Source organism: Punica granatum, chromosome 7, assembly GCF_007655135.1.
Source record: "Punica granatum isolate Tunisia-2019 chromosome 7, ASM765513v2, whole genome shotgun sequence".
Lineage (NCBI taxonomy): Eukaryota > Viridiplantae > Streptophyta > Magnoliopsida > Myrtales > Lythraceae > Punica > Punica granatum.
The window spans coordinates 10,499,236-10,514,139 of NC_045133.1; the positions used below are offsets into that span (position 1 = coordinate 10,499,236).

Genomic DNA, 14,904 nt, shown 5'->3' on the forward strand with positions numbered 1-14,904 from the left:
ACTAGAAAAACAATGACTGGTCCAACAATCTATATCCATATATTCAAAAATTAGAAAAAAATATTTTTTAAGAAGAAGTTCAAAACACAGAAAATTCCATACAAAAACCGAGTGTTCCAAGGCCATCTTGCTGGGCCCACCACAGTTTCGCTTTATATTAGATATAGATATATAATTAGACATATAGATATAAATATATATAGGAATATAAGTTGGGACAATTGGGCTTCCATATCTATCTTCCCAGACCAAGTTGTTGGAGGTAGAGGAACCGTGGGGTATCCTCGCTTGAGGTCGAGTAGCTGGAAGTTACGCAATGATACCAGGACGCTATGGGATAATCAATATCGGGAAGTTGTCGGCACTTCAAACATAGTTTTCATAACGCGAAACTAGTATGAAATAGAAGGAAAAGACTAATATTTGACTCTGTAGACACCACCAAGTCGCTAGCCGTATCTGTTAAAGCTCTCTAGATACTTTTGGAAAACGCATCCTTCATTTGGATGACAGCCTGAGAACTACATACATTTCCTAACTTTTCTCAAATAAAAGAAGTTTGGAGTTGCACATCTCCTGAAAATAATTCTCCTTTTTCTTTTTTTGGTTATAAGGAAACAAGAATGCAGATATCATACCACCTAGTGAACGAAGTAAAGAGAACTCTGCATATTTATGATATATGTACAGTTATCACCATGTTACGAACGAATAGGCAAATCACCTTCTTGAAGGCCAAACTAAAGATACAAGATGGGAAGATGCACAAAGCAACCAAATGTATTCTATGAATCAATCCACTTTACATGGTAGAACATATAGAAAAGAAAAGAGATTCTTATCGAACAATGGCTCCTTAGATAAATCATATCTACGATGCTAATAAGTTTCTTTTCATGAAAGAGAAGCTGCTCCGAAAGTTAATGGGGACATGCCATTCTACAAGCTCCATAATCTACGTAAGGGTACAGTCCACCAACTTCTCCTATAGTTTTGTAAAATGTCAATGACACCCACTTATTTTAAGAGATGACACTTGCGTCCTTTTTTTCAATCAATCCTTCCTTTTACGATCAATACTTTTTTTCTTTTTACCATTTTCGATCAATACTTACTACCCTATTATTGAAAATGTGGAAGTTGATATGTAATCTCTAAATATATTTTTTAATTTCATAAGATAAAAAATTTTAAATATTACAGGGAAAAGTACTAACGAACTATGAGTGGAAGAGAGGCTGGTGGCGGGCTTGGCGACTGGCTATTTTTCCTTAATTTTCTTTAGCTTTTTGTTTTGTTGGTTTTTAAATTAATAATATTTTTTTATGTGTACCCTAGTATTCAGAAGACCAACGGGTTCCGACTAGAAAATAATTTATCTCATAGCATGATTTCTCGATTTTTAAAAACCTGAGACCTTATTTTAGGGAAATAAGCCTGAAATTATATGTGCCGCATTAATACGAATTTCACATAGGTTGTCCTGTCAGCGAATAAAGGATGGCGTGTTTGTGGAATTGACCTATATGTAAAGATATTTTTCGACAAATTCTATGCAGATAGATTTTTTTGTTTGTTTGTATCCTAATATCCGAAAGTCCAATGGATCTCGACTAATTTAGTTCGACTCAGGTCAGTCTACTAATAGAGTAAAACTCTTCTAGTATGAATTTTCTCCATCAAGAGTAGATATATATATTTACTATTTATATTAAGTATAATATTGATCAATTCTCATAAAAAAGAACCCATGAAAATCGGAGTAATGGAGGAAAAACAACAAAGATCAGCCGGTCAAATTAATCTGACAGTACAGAGATTAGTATCACTTTCGAGAGATTGGGCGGCTCTTTAATTGCGCTTGGCAAAATTAGTCTTTTTCCTTTCCTCATATATAGAAGTCATATGGATCTAATATGAGGGAAAAAAAAAGGTTAAATAAAGGGATACCGATAAAAGAGAATATAGCATAGTAGCGCTCAACCTCAGCTGATAACAAAGAAATTTTAAAATAATTACTCGTAGTGTGATTACTTGCACCACTTTAGGATATTATGATTTTTATGTCTTTGTAATCGAATAAATAAAGGGACACTGACAAGTATCAATACTGGAATCTTAACATTTGTTTTGCCTTGCCATCGTCAATTAGCTATTAGTTATGATACAAAAGTGCAGCAGTATACCTCATAGAGTTCGGCTGTTCCATGTAGGAATCCGAAATGACCCCATCACACCCACACAAGGCAGGGACTTGGTCCTCTCTCTAGCCGGGTACATTGACGTCCCAATCTATATATCCTTATCTGTCAATAGAAATCTTGACGCGCTTTCATTATCCATGTCAAATATCGAGCAGCATTGAGTGCACGCTCTGCTCACTTTAGCAAGCCAGTCACCTCTTCAGCTTCTCTTTTTGCATTTATGTGAACCGGTCTGCGTATATTATTCTTTTTGCAAATTTCATGATCCATGGCATCTTCTGTCCTGTTTGCTGGTCTGGTTTTCATCCTCTATTTGACCAATGTTGCTGGCGTTGCTTCAGCTGAAAACCCGCTTCAAGATTTCTATGAAGCAGACCCCATGAATTCAGGTAAAGAACGTCACTTCGCTTTATATCTCACCAAATGGTATTCCCAGTATACCTGATGTCAAAGACCAGAGCAACCCGAGAGTTGCCCATTGCCAAGACAGATAAAGAGTCGCTTGGGGATACCAAGATGAGTAATTACGCCTCAATCCTAAAATTACCAGCTGCTTGAAAATCAGGACATTGCATCTCAACTCTGGCTCGATTGTTGTGATCATGTTTACATTGGCTAGGCTATAATCCGGAGCAGGACAATACATTCAGTCATGTAGCTTGTGGTTGCTGAGTTGAGGCCTCACTCTTCCTAGGAAATTGGATCTCAATACAGTGACATCATTGTGCTATTGATCTGTTCTTTCCCTGTTTTTGTTGCAGCAAGAGCGAATGATTTCTCTTTCGAGGATCCTAAGCTTGTGACGGAGAATGACTTCTTCAGCGGGCTCCATATTGCAGGCTACACATCTAACGTAGTTGGGTATAGGGTCACCCCAGTGACTGTCTCCCGGTTACTTGGGCTCAACGCTGTCGGAATCTCTATGGTTCATATCGATTTCGCTCCGTGTGGTATCAACCCCCAAAATCCCTCCCCCCCCCCCCCCCCCCCCCCCCCCCCCCCCCCACCCCCAACAGACACAACCCCAACCCACCAACATCCACTCACCCACATGCTACCGAAGTATTGAACCAGCTGGGAGGCAACCTCGAGGTTGGGTTTGTGACTTCCAACCCAGAGAACCGGCTCATCCCCAAGGTCCTGCAGAAGGCCCAAGGTCCTGCAGAAGGGTGATGTCTTCGTGTTCTCGGATGGACTCGTCCATTTTCAAAGGAACTGTGGATATGGAAATGTTGTTGCCATTGCAACTCTTAGCAGCAAGAACGCGGGTGTTATCACTATTGCCAACGCTGTGCTCGGGTCAAAGCCTAATATTGCCAGTGACCTCCTGGCAAGGCTTTCCAGGTTGATCAAACTATCATTAACAAAATGCAAGCCAAGTTTTAGAGGACAAGGAACTCAAAGCAAGTTGATCAAACTATTAGGTGGTTGGCTTGTGGCCAAATTCCGATTGTCCTTAGAGAAGTGGTGCCATTTCTTTTAAATATATCCTTTAAATTAATCAACACTTCAATCCATGAAAAGGCGATCAATGTTTGCATTTTCATGTTGTACTTCGGGGGGAAAACCGTTTAGGAATTCCACCATAGATGATTGATTCTCTTTTGCCCAGATCGCTAGGCTCCAATTTCTCAAATCACCAATATCAACCCAATATAGTTCTCTAATGCCCAAGTCAGCTCGTGTGTGAATTTTGAGAAAAAAAATCGTAAACAGAAGTGTTGAGAGTGAGAGCTTTGGCTGTGCAGAATCAAATATGTATATTCTCATAATAGTTTTTAACTAGTACCTGGAAATGCGACGAATTTCAAAGAGTCATAACCCGCCATTCGTGTTGAAGTGCCGGATCACTGTCCGCTACAAATAACAAAAGAGGATTTAACCTATCCTACAAACTAAGGTATGTATTCTTAGACAACCTAAACTGTAGATGAATTTCTTCCCTCTTGAAAGGGAAAGTTGAGCAGGATATTGTATGATTCTCCAAGAAACCTCACAACATCTTGTTCAGGTTCATCATTGTGCTCCATAACTATACCTTTTTTACATCTTTTTCTCTGTGGCAATTCCTCTGTGGTAGCAGAGGGTCCTTCATCCTGAAAAGACATTATTTAAGCACATTAAGTATATATGTGGCTCATTCATTAACTAAACAAAATATTTTCACTTGCCACACTTGATCATAAAAGGCACTTTGAGTTTCACATACAATTGAATTTTATGCGTTCAAGGTAGTTTATACGTATTTTTATCTGTGCAAGACAAAAATCATTGAGAATGTTGATAATATCTGTTAGACTTTCTAAGTTATTAATGCTACAAAGAGCATCATATCGTACCAACCTTAAAATAGTCATTTTTAGTCCTCCGAAGTTTGGGGTAGGCTTCAAACATCATAAATTTCACCACCTCCTTGATGGATCTGAACATTTGTCTGACCCTTGCGTTATAATAGTACTGCATTCACAAAGAGAATATTTATAATAATTAAGATTCTAAATATCATGTTAAACTTTCATAGATCTATTAGTCTAAGAAATCAATGAACACATGCATGAAGAAGATAGGAAAAACTTGATTTTACATACCATGTGATAATGTTGGAAATAAGGGCAAATAGAGGTGACCATTTATTAGTTTGTGAAAGAAAAATAAATGAAAGCATGTACACTACTAGCTCTAAATTCGAATTGATCATATTGCCTCACAGAATGTGTTCAAAAGATATATATACAACCTTTCTCCTAGACTATCAAAAGGAATATTGTGTTTGTTACTATAATCAAAGAAAATTTTATTATTTTCTAGGAATTTTATTTACGGTTACTAGTTTGATGCCATTGAGAAGAGCTGTTTGATGCAATTGTTCGAATCTGCCTAGCCAAATAAGTATTGAGATTTTGTATTTTCAAAAATTTAATATCTATGTAAGTTTACTCGACCATTATTAAAGAATTTTAATATATTACCATGTCAAATTTCCCGGTGGAACGTGCTTTACATTGAATTTTCCATCCTTGAAGCCTCTCCACAAAAGAAAATTGACGTGTCTTTTCATCATGATAGTTAAGATCATCCTCAGCTTCAGGCATTTTCAGCTGAAAGAAGTAGAAATAATTATTCAATAAAGATAATTGCACAATTGGAAATATTTGCACACTCATCAAATGTATTCAATAAGCACTTTTTATACTATATAACGTCAATATACTGTTGCAAAGAAAATAACCTTATTTAAATCAATGCCAATTTCGCCGAAGTCATTCGGCAGTTCGAATGATGTTGTAATTGCTCCCATGAATTGGCATTGTAGTTTCCTCTTTTTACTGGATAGCAATGGAAATAACTGCAATTAGAAATAAAAGGAGTTATCAGAATAGTATATGATTGTTATTAATAACATAATGTACAAAAATATCTGTAAGAAAATTTATACTAAAAATTTATAGAAAGAGCAGTAGCATTGCTTGTATCAATAACAAATATTAAAAGCTTATAAGAAGTAAAGCGCAATGAAATTGACGATAGTTATACTTGGTCATTGTCTGTCATGCGGACCATTGTTGCATGATCATCCGGAGGTATACTTGCTTTTGGAATAGGGCTGAGCACATCATCGGTTATGCTACTTTTAAAACTCACAACGCATTCCTACACAGCAAGGTCAATATTATATGAAAAGCTTGGAACAAGGAAGTACTGATGCATATCAAACTGATTTAGTTTACTAAAGTTGGTTGTTACCATGCAAAACTTATTAGTTTATTTAATTATTCATATAAATCTCGCACGGGCTAATTATCCCACATGGTAAATAAGAATTAAGTGCAACTATTTATTAGTCAATTTTTATATACTACGCATCCTTAAGAATTGTTGAAATGGTTGTTTTGGTGCCTATACAATAAAGAATGTATGATAATCACGGCATTTGTTACGTGTGGATCTTTGGTAATCTTATAGTTATAAGGCATATAAGTAAAAGTATTTATTGGCAGCAATTGCTAACAAATAAGTATCTTAAGCACATAATCTAGTTGAATGTTAGATTTTAGCATTCTTATATATAGTTTTATATTGTCTAGTGAACATTTTTTTTTCCTTTATAAAGCTCACCTTAATCATTTGTGCCAATATTGTGGACAATTTTGAAATTTGAACTGCTTCACTAGGATTAGGATCTTGGTTTGTTGGAATGGATTGAATTTCTTCTCCGGTTTTATTCACCAAATTTGCTTCTATCTGCAGAATGGAACAAAGCTATATGGAAAGTCAGGAAACAAAAACAAAAAAAGTTTCACTTTATTATTATTTTTTAGTATGCTTTAAAAGGTTCCCATTCTTGAGCAATTTACACTTTAAGGCATAATTGATCGCATTATGTTCCAAAGAGAAAACATAAATTTACACTATGAGAGAATGAATTAATTTCATGGGACAATGAATGAAGCCATCACACTATATTGAATTTTCTAAAATTGTTTAAGATTGTTAGACCTGAGATCACACCTTTTCCCATGAAGGAATTCACTTGGAAGTTCATGTATTCATGTGCATCAACTGCTAATGATCCGAACTGGAAACAGGTTCACCGACCGACATCTTATATCATAGTCAAATCCCATATATAGCTGGCCGACATCTACAATATGATGTTAAAAGTTATATAAATTTGGTAACAACCCACTAACACTCTTCGTAGTACAGTTTAGTTTTCTAAATTGGATGCCTCTTTGCCCTTGTTAAGATTTAGGAGTTAAATTAAATCATGCGATTGATTGCTTCTCTTTTCATGCACAATAGCTGTGTATTATAGATCTAAATATTAAAGAGTGAAAAATCGCTTGCTCTCCATTATATGATATAAAGCTCGGCACCAATGAAAAATTGGAAGAAATAAATAAAATATTAGACGTGTATGTAGTGAAACTCTTAAGCTACTTAAACATTCTTCTACAAATTGACAAAAGTATCAAGATAACACTATTCTTTCTTAGAATAATAAAATATGCTTATAAGATTATACTCAATTATTTATATTATTTATAAAAATTTGAAGGTTTTAAGACATAGTTGCATTTATATATATATATATATATATATATGAGAACAGATATGAGCGACAATAATTAGGCTTTTGCAAGGTCAACATAATGTAATAATCTTACGGGTATAGAGTTTGCTTCCATGTTCATATTTGTGGAATGAGGAAATTGCGCATTTGGAATCGGTCCGTCCTCCTCGTATTTGAGCTCTATCGATTTTGCCGTGGTTGCATATTCACCATATTGTTGAAAATCTTCTAGAAGAGAGTCTACTTCAATATTTTCTTCCACAAGAATAGTGCACCCATTGTCTTGGCAACAACGTACTCCCTCCACTTCATCTCCTTTGCACCCAAATATCTCGTAACCCTCTAGACCATCGAAGAAGCTTTTGTGAGGGCTACTTGACATCTCTTTACTTTTGCTTTGTTTAGGTGTGTGAAGAGACAATGGAATAGAGATGATATTTTAGGGCAAATCAATGATGGCTCTATATGTACATTCGTTTATAACACACTTATGGAGATGAAAAGGCACGATTATCTTAGGCATGTAAAGTTGGCGGCACGCAAGTTGGCAACACTTGAGCTGGCAAACACATAAAAATAGTATTCCTTATAGAGTTTTACCATATGAATTTACCTACAAATAAAACATTTTCATTAGAATGGAAAGGAGCCTTTGTTAGCAATTTATTAATGGATACGTATTATGTTCAAAGGCGAACTACTAGATGATGAAATAGCTTGGAATATCTAGTAAAAAATTTTAATAGTGGTCACATTTAATTTATACATAATTCATCTTTCTTTTGGGAAAGGAGAGAATATTGAGTTAGCCTTTTTAAATGTGGAAACAAATTGAGAGTTAAAATTAATGCATGCTAACAATTTTATATATCCTATACAATTCATACCGAGGTCGTGCATTTTTATAAAGCCGGCAAATTGTTTTTGTTTTTTAGGAATAAAACTTTTTTTCAGATTACTAGCTTAAATTTTAGTTAGCAAAAATGTATCGCGCTTAACTTGGTATATAATTAAGTTCAATAGGGATAAAATTTCTTTGCAATAAATTTATTACCTTCTTATCATTATGTAAATCCTGAAATAGCACATTGTGATAAGTATAGTTTTGGCCCACTAGATTTGAATACTTTTCTGTTTTCATCTTTTTTTCCTACTTTTTTACTATTTTCATCATTTACCTTTAAAAAAATTTCTATTTTAGCTTTTCCATTAGTAAAACCATTAAGACTGTTGAGTTGGCGCCACATTAGTTTCCATGTGTGTGTGATACACGTCCACATCAATATTAGAAAATGGAAGTCAACACATAAATAAATAAATAAAAATTGTAATTGGCTGTTTCCTTCACCTCAATCTTAATGCGTGGCTTTGCATGCACTAAAGCTTAAACCCTAACACCGATGTAGAATTTTCTTCTTCTTCATTATTGGCACCTACACCGTCTAGAGGATTCCAATTCCCTACGAGTGTTGCTATGTTGCAAGCATCGAAAAAATATTAAAAAATACAAAGAAAGGAAATTGTAAGAAATGCGAGATGCCACAAGAACCAGCGCTCCAAGTCCAACCCTGCCCACCCCTTCCATGGGCGTCGTGGAATTCCATCGATGCAGCCCTCGCCGAGGTCCAAACTACCTGATGGGAAATTACCATAACTCAATTTGCGTATCAATCGGCCGACGAAAAAAAATCTGCACAGATTTTTCAGAAGAAAAGGGGTTGAAAATCTACACATTTTACAAAATAGAACATAAAACTATCACCTCGTTTACTTTAAATGGAAAATCAACGAAAGAGAGACTGTAAGCAAGAAGTTGAGTTGTCATTGCAATTGTTAGAGGTCGACGTGAACAAGCAATGAGACTGAAGAAGAGCAACCGAATCATTGAAGGCTCGCTCAATAAATTGAAATTGCACCAAACCGCTAACCCTCATCCTCTCTCAGATCCCCCAACACATAATCCATCTCGTCAGTGCTTCCGCTAAATTAGCACCCAAAGGGGAATCGAAATTCTTGGACCCGGATATGTCTTGCAGGTGAAGAAGAAAAACAAGATTTGTTTTGGTGTTTGCAGGGAATTTTATGGTGCAAAACAAAAATTTGTTTGGAAGCGCTGATGCGAAACCAGAAGTTTCTTCCTATATAAGTATTTTAGCAAGCATTATGAATACAAATAATCTTTAAAATTAATAAATTTAGAAAAGAACAACAATAGATAGTAGAAAAAGGGACTTTACGGTCACCTTTTTAGCAATGTTGCAGAGACCACTAGTTGGTAGTGCTCAATGAGGGGTACGAGTGCTAAGGGATTAGGGCGAAAGGCAGTCACACCCAATCCTAAATCACTGATGGCTTAAGAAAATATATTAGTCATCTACTTTAGACATGCTTCTTACAGTTATTGACTTATTCTTTAATTTTATTTCAAAAATTATTTGTTTACAAAAGTATGATATGGTAGTAAGCTTCATCTCTCGAGATCAAGATGTCAAACATAATAGTTTGGGATATTGATCTTCAGGAGTGAGGTTTCATCAATGACCATTATCAACTCTCCAGCCTGTAGAAAGCCTCAATTATTGTCGATGTTTTTTTATTCAATTTTCGAAAATCATTTATTCTTAAAAATATTAGACATTCATATATAGGTCTATTGAAATATTTACTAACGAGAGAACGAGGGACAAATCATGTAATATAGACGATAAAAGTGAAGCGATTAAAAGTTGGGGATCAAAAGATATTTTTCTTATTAAATCAATATGGTCAATGGGGTGGAGTGTCATTTAGCAAAAGCTCAATGGAGGAGAATGTATTTTACCCTAAAAAAATAAAAAATTGACGATAATAGAAAAGTATTCAAACCTAGTGGGCTAAAACTATACTTTTCCTTTAAAAGTATATATATGGCAGTATAAATCTCTAAATTTTGCCGGATTATTGAAGTTAAATCAATTCCCTTATACGAACTCACATTTAGTCCAAAATAATATTACGCAAATTAACCATGTCGAAAATAGTAATCTAGTGTTGAGGTCGACAAGAAGCAACAACCTCCCGAGATGAGATCACAAATGGATTTTGCGGACTCTAACAACCTTAGTTGTGCGGTTGGTCGCCTGCAGCATGGCTCCACCAACCCCGTGAAATGGGAAAAAATTAAAAGAGAGACTGAGTGAAACCTTGTTATAGGCAGTATAGAGCTAATCCTTAGCCAGCAACACTGAATCTTGTTTTGGGTAATGGGGAGCTAACCATTAGCCACCAGCACCTAGTCTTAAAAAGGTTGTCGAGGACTGCAGCCAGGAGGTGATGGCAAGCAGGTGAAGCCTAGAATGTTAAAAGAGAAAAGGAAAAAGAGAACGTGTTATCTTATTTGGGGGGGGGGGGGGGCCTCACCTCACCAACCCAAGGCCGAGGTTGCAGAGCACTTGGAGAATATTAGGGCCGTTCGCGGGTCGGGTAGGGACCGGTTCTATAGAGAAACTTCGGGGAATTGACTTGATTAGTTCGTATATCTCAAACCCATCCCAACAACCTAAAACTGAATTCAAGGAAAAACCCTAAGCTTGGCAGGTCGAGTTTTCTCAAATCAGTCTTTGGTTAACCGCATAACTCTACAATAATATCATCATACTCTTACCTCAATTAAATCCACCCATTATTTTATAGAAAAATTAGATAAATGAGACTATTGAAGGCAAGAGATAAAGAGTCCGAGGCAAGAAAAAAACAAAACTATGGAAACTAACCAAATGTGGGTTGGTTCAAGCAATTTACCGCTTGTTCAACTTAAACAAAGTCTTGGGTTCGAGTCATTATAAATGCAGAAAATCCACGCTGGGAGAGTTTTAACTCTTAGTGGGCCAACCCAACACTACTGGATTAGTCGGCGCCCAATTGGACTTTCGGATACTATGGTTCACACTGAAAAAGAAAGAAAACGATGATGGAAACTAAGGTGGAGAGTGTTAGGATTTTAATTTCTGATTAGCTATTTCTTTATATATATATATATATATATATATACACTAGTATGATAGTCGGTGCTACATGCAAGTACCATCACCTTATTTTTCATTATTATCAATAATATTTAATTTTAGGAATTGATTAATAAAATTTTTTGAAATTTAATTAACTCGCAGTAGTTTTGATTTAAGGAACTTAAATTATTAATACAATAAAGGAAGAAGATAATTCAGTTTACTAAGAAAAATTCTTAAAAAGTTCAAAAAAGAAAAAAAATCAAAGAAGTGATGAATTAAATTTTGAAAATTGTTTTTTCGAAAAAATGATAAGCAATTTTAACAATCAAATAAAATAATTTAAAAGTCATATATTACCTAACTATGAAATAATTTAACCATGAAATAAGTAAATGTAACAAAATTAACTAAAGTTTATCATTTTGTAGGTAAAATTTAGAGAAAAAATTAATCAATATATTAATATTATTTACTGTAAACGTATATAATATTATATTATTTTATAATATTATTATTTATTTCATCGTTAAATAATGTATATATTATTGCATTATTTTATAAAAATTTTAGAATAAAATTTATAATTTTATATACTAAAAATAAAATGCTTAATTTGCATAATAAAACTAAATAGTAATGCGGGAGTACTTATTGCTTTCATATTTTTATTCATCGAAAGTCGAATAGAATATATTATAAGTAAAATAAACTTATTAAAATATAATAAAAAAATTACTTATAATATTATTATTTACTCCATCATTAAGTAATGTATATATTATTGCATCATTTTATATATAAAAAAAATTAGAAGAAAATTTATAATTTAATTTATTAAAATAAAAATATTTAATTTGCCAAAATATCAATGTAAATGCACTTAACGCTTTCGTCTTTTTTAATCAAAAGCCAAATAGAATAATATTATGAGTAAAATAAATTTATTAAACTATAATAAAAATAAACGAAATTGAATCACAATCTTGAGAATACGGAATTAGACTCACACTCTCCCCGATATCTCTCGAAAAAGCTTAACTTTCATGTACTATATATGGATATATGCAATAATGTATTAAAGAAGAAATTTGGGACAGGTCGGGTAAAACATTTAGAAATCCGAATCCATCCCTGAACCCAAATACGAAGAAAAGAACCGTGCCTAGTTCTAAAATACCAAAAAAATTGGGGTGGTTCAGTTCGGATTGCTCGGTTTTTTGGGTTGCATGGTTTTGTTGCACAGCCTTGGAGAATATACGCTAGTGGGTTGAACATGTACTTTCCAATTTATCTATAAAAATAAAATAAAGAAAATTAACTCTGATCAATTTTGAACATGCATACTCATGTTTATTTATTAAAAGAAAGAAGAACTATGATATAGAAAGAGAATTCTTGGTTTAGTTTTCCACCTTAACGACAGAAAAAAAAAATGATCAAATTCTATTGAGTTTGATTCATGGCGACCATTTATCGAAGAATAACTCTGGTTATCAAATGATTGAACAACACCGGGAGCAATTTACGTACAATACTTAGTTAACATTCATAAAAAGTATTTAATGAATTATGAGTTCAATACATCCTATTTAGCAGAAAGACGGATCACTTATTCACAAACCTCATGTGGGGCTAATAGTTTTCATTTCACTTCTCATGGCAAAACCCTTTTTGCTCCGCTTAACCCTATCCCCTCTAGAGGTATTATAGTGATAGGTTCTGTCGAAACTGGAAGATCCTATTTGGTCAAATAACTAGGGACAAACTCCTATCTTCCTTTCATTACAATATTTTTTAACAAGTTTCTGGATAATAAGCCTCAAGGTTTTCTTATTGATGATGGTGATGATATTGATGATAGTGATGATATTTAGGATAGGGACGAACAAAATTAGAAATAAATCCATTAAACCCAACAATCGGGGACGGAGCGGACTGTAAGCCCACCTAGTTGCAATATTACGTACTTTTGGAGAGGGCATCCGAACTTTGTTTTAATATAAACTTGACATTTCATCTACGTATTGCGCGGGATGTTTGAAATTGTTAGATAATGTAATGAATATATCATATTTGAGAGACTTTCAAACAGTGATATTCATCGTATTGAGATATTAATAAATAAAAAGCATACATTAGTCTTTGTATTGGATATTATTAATAACACGAATAAGTATATTTATTAAGCGTTCTCAAGAAGTTCAAAAAACTTCCGTTCTTCAATGATAGAGTGAAGAGAGAGAGACATAGTCAGCGTGATGAATGAGTGTTTAGCGTGAAGCTCAACTACTTGTGAATCCTCCTTCCTCTAACTCTCTTGACCTTACCATGGGAACCTTGCAGAAAGACACCACTATGTAACGGAGTTCAGGCCTTTCCTCATGAATTTGCGATGTTCTCCTTAACCTGGACATATAAATCACAAAGATCATAAGATCCTGTAACATTCATATGTAATTAAATACAAGTAACTCAATATAGTATGAGATTAGAAATGCGTCGCATATCCCTGAGACAAGACATACCTTCTTATTGAGTAATCGTATTCCACATCGTTCGATATGGATATGGAAGTATTATATATATAGATAAACTATTAGAACTATTAAAACAAAAGACATTCTCTATTAAAAGAAAATATAGTAAAATAAGTCCAAAAAAAAAACAGAGAGAGAGAGAGACATTCTCTATTAAAAGAAAATATTGTAGGACCAGCTCAATTATGGCCGGTTTATCAAAGTATTTCTTGCTAGACAACATTTGATCCTTCGATGGATTTGCTTAAACATGAAAAGGATCTACACAGGAAGAAGGCAAAATAAAATTAGCACTAGGTTCGAACAAAATCAGTATGTTCGTTCAAAAAAATCAGGTGTGCAGGGCTCAAAAAAAAGTGACTGACAGGATAATTTTCCTGATAAAAGAGCAGATTCAAACTAATTTCATAGAAGTCTGGTCAGAATAGTTTCCTCGCCTGTTGATCCACATTAACATCATGAGGGTTCCTAGACAAATTGAAGATCATCGTGCTCTTGATGGTTCGCATAGAAATTGTAAGCTACTAATACTAAGGACTTTCTGCTAAATAATTCAAATAAAAACGACATTAGGAGAAATTGGTTCTCTTTGTGCTCTTTCAGTGGCCTATCTATTAAATGGCTCTTTTGTAGAAAAAGGTTTATGAGATTCAAAGATCAGACAATTTATTTGCTTGAGATAAAAGCTTCATGATTGCCAAAGCTTGACAAGGAAAGCCTTTAGCCTCAACCAATAAATGACAACTTTGATATAAAATAACAAAAGAAACAAATAGAGAAACATATGCCGCATCTCCCAAATCTGGTAATAAACCTGAAACCTTGCTATCATATGCAGCCATTTGAGCCTCAGCGTTATCGACTTCCTTTCAAACAAATTGTTTCTATTAAGCCCAATAACTTTTATATAGTAGTACACATTTTGCAGGGAGAAAGTCGATGGTATTTCATAGTGAGTCAAGGCTTCAACATCAATTAAGATTGACCGTGCATGGAAACAAATTCAGCCTCGATCATTTCCATACACCAATAGTATTCCTAATCCAGAGCAAAAATTCATCAGGTTCTGAAAAATGGCGTCAGCATATCTAACATGCCAA

General features: G+C 34.3%; 1 pseudogene; it reads left to right on the forward strand.

Moving 5' to 3' along the window:
- The first annotated feature begins 2,472 nt into the window (after positions 1-2,472).
- Positions 2,473-3,590, forward strand: LOC116214389 (annotated as a pseudogene).
- Positions 3,591-14,904: the final 11,314 nt, after the last annotated feature.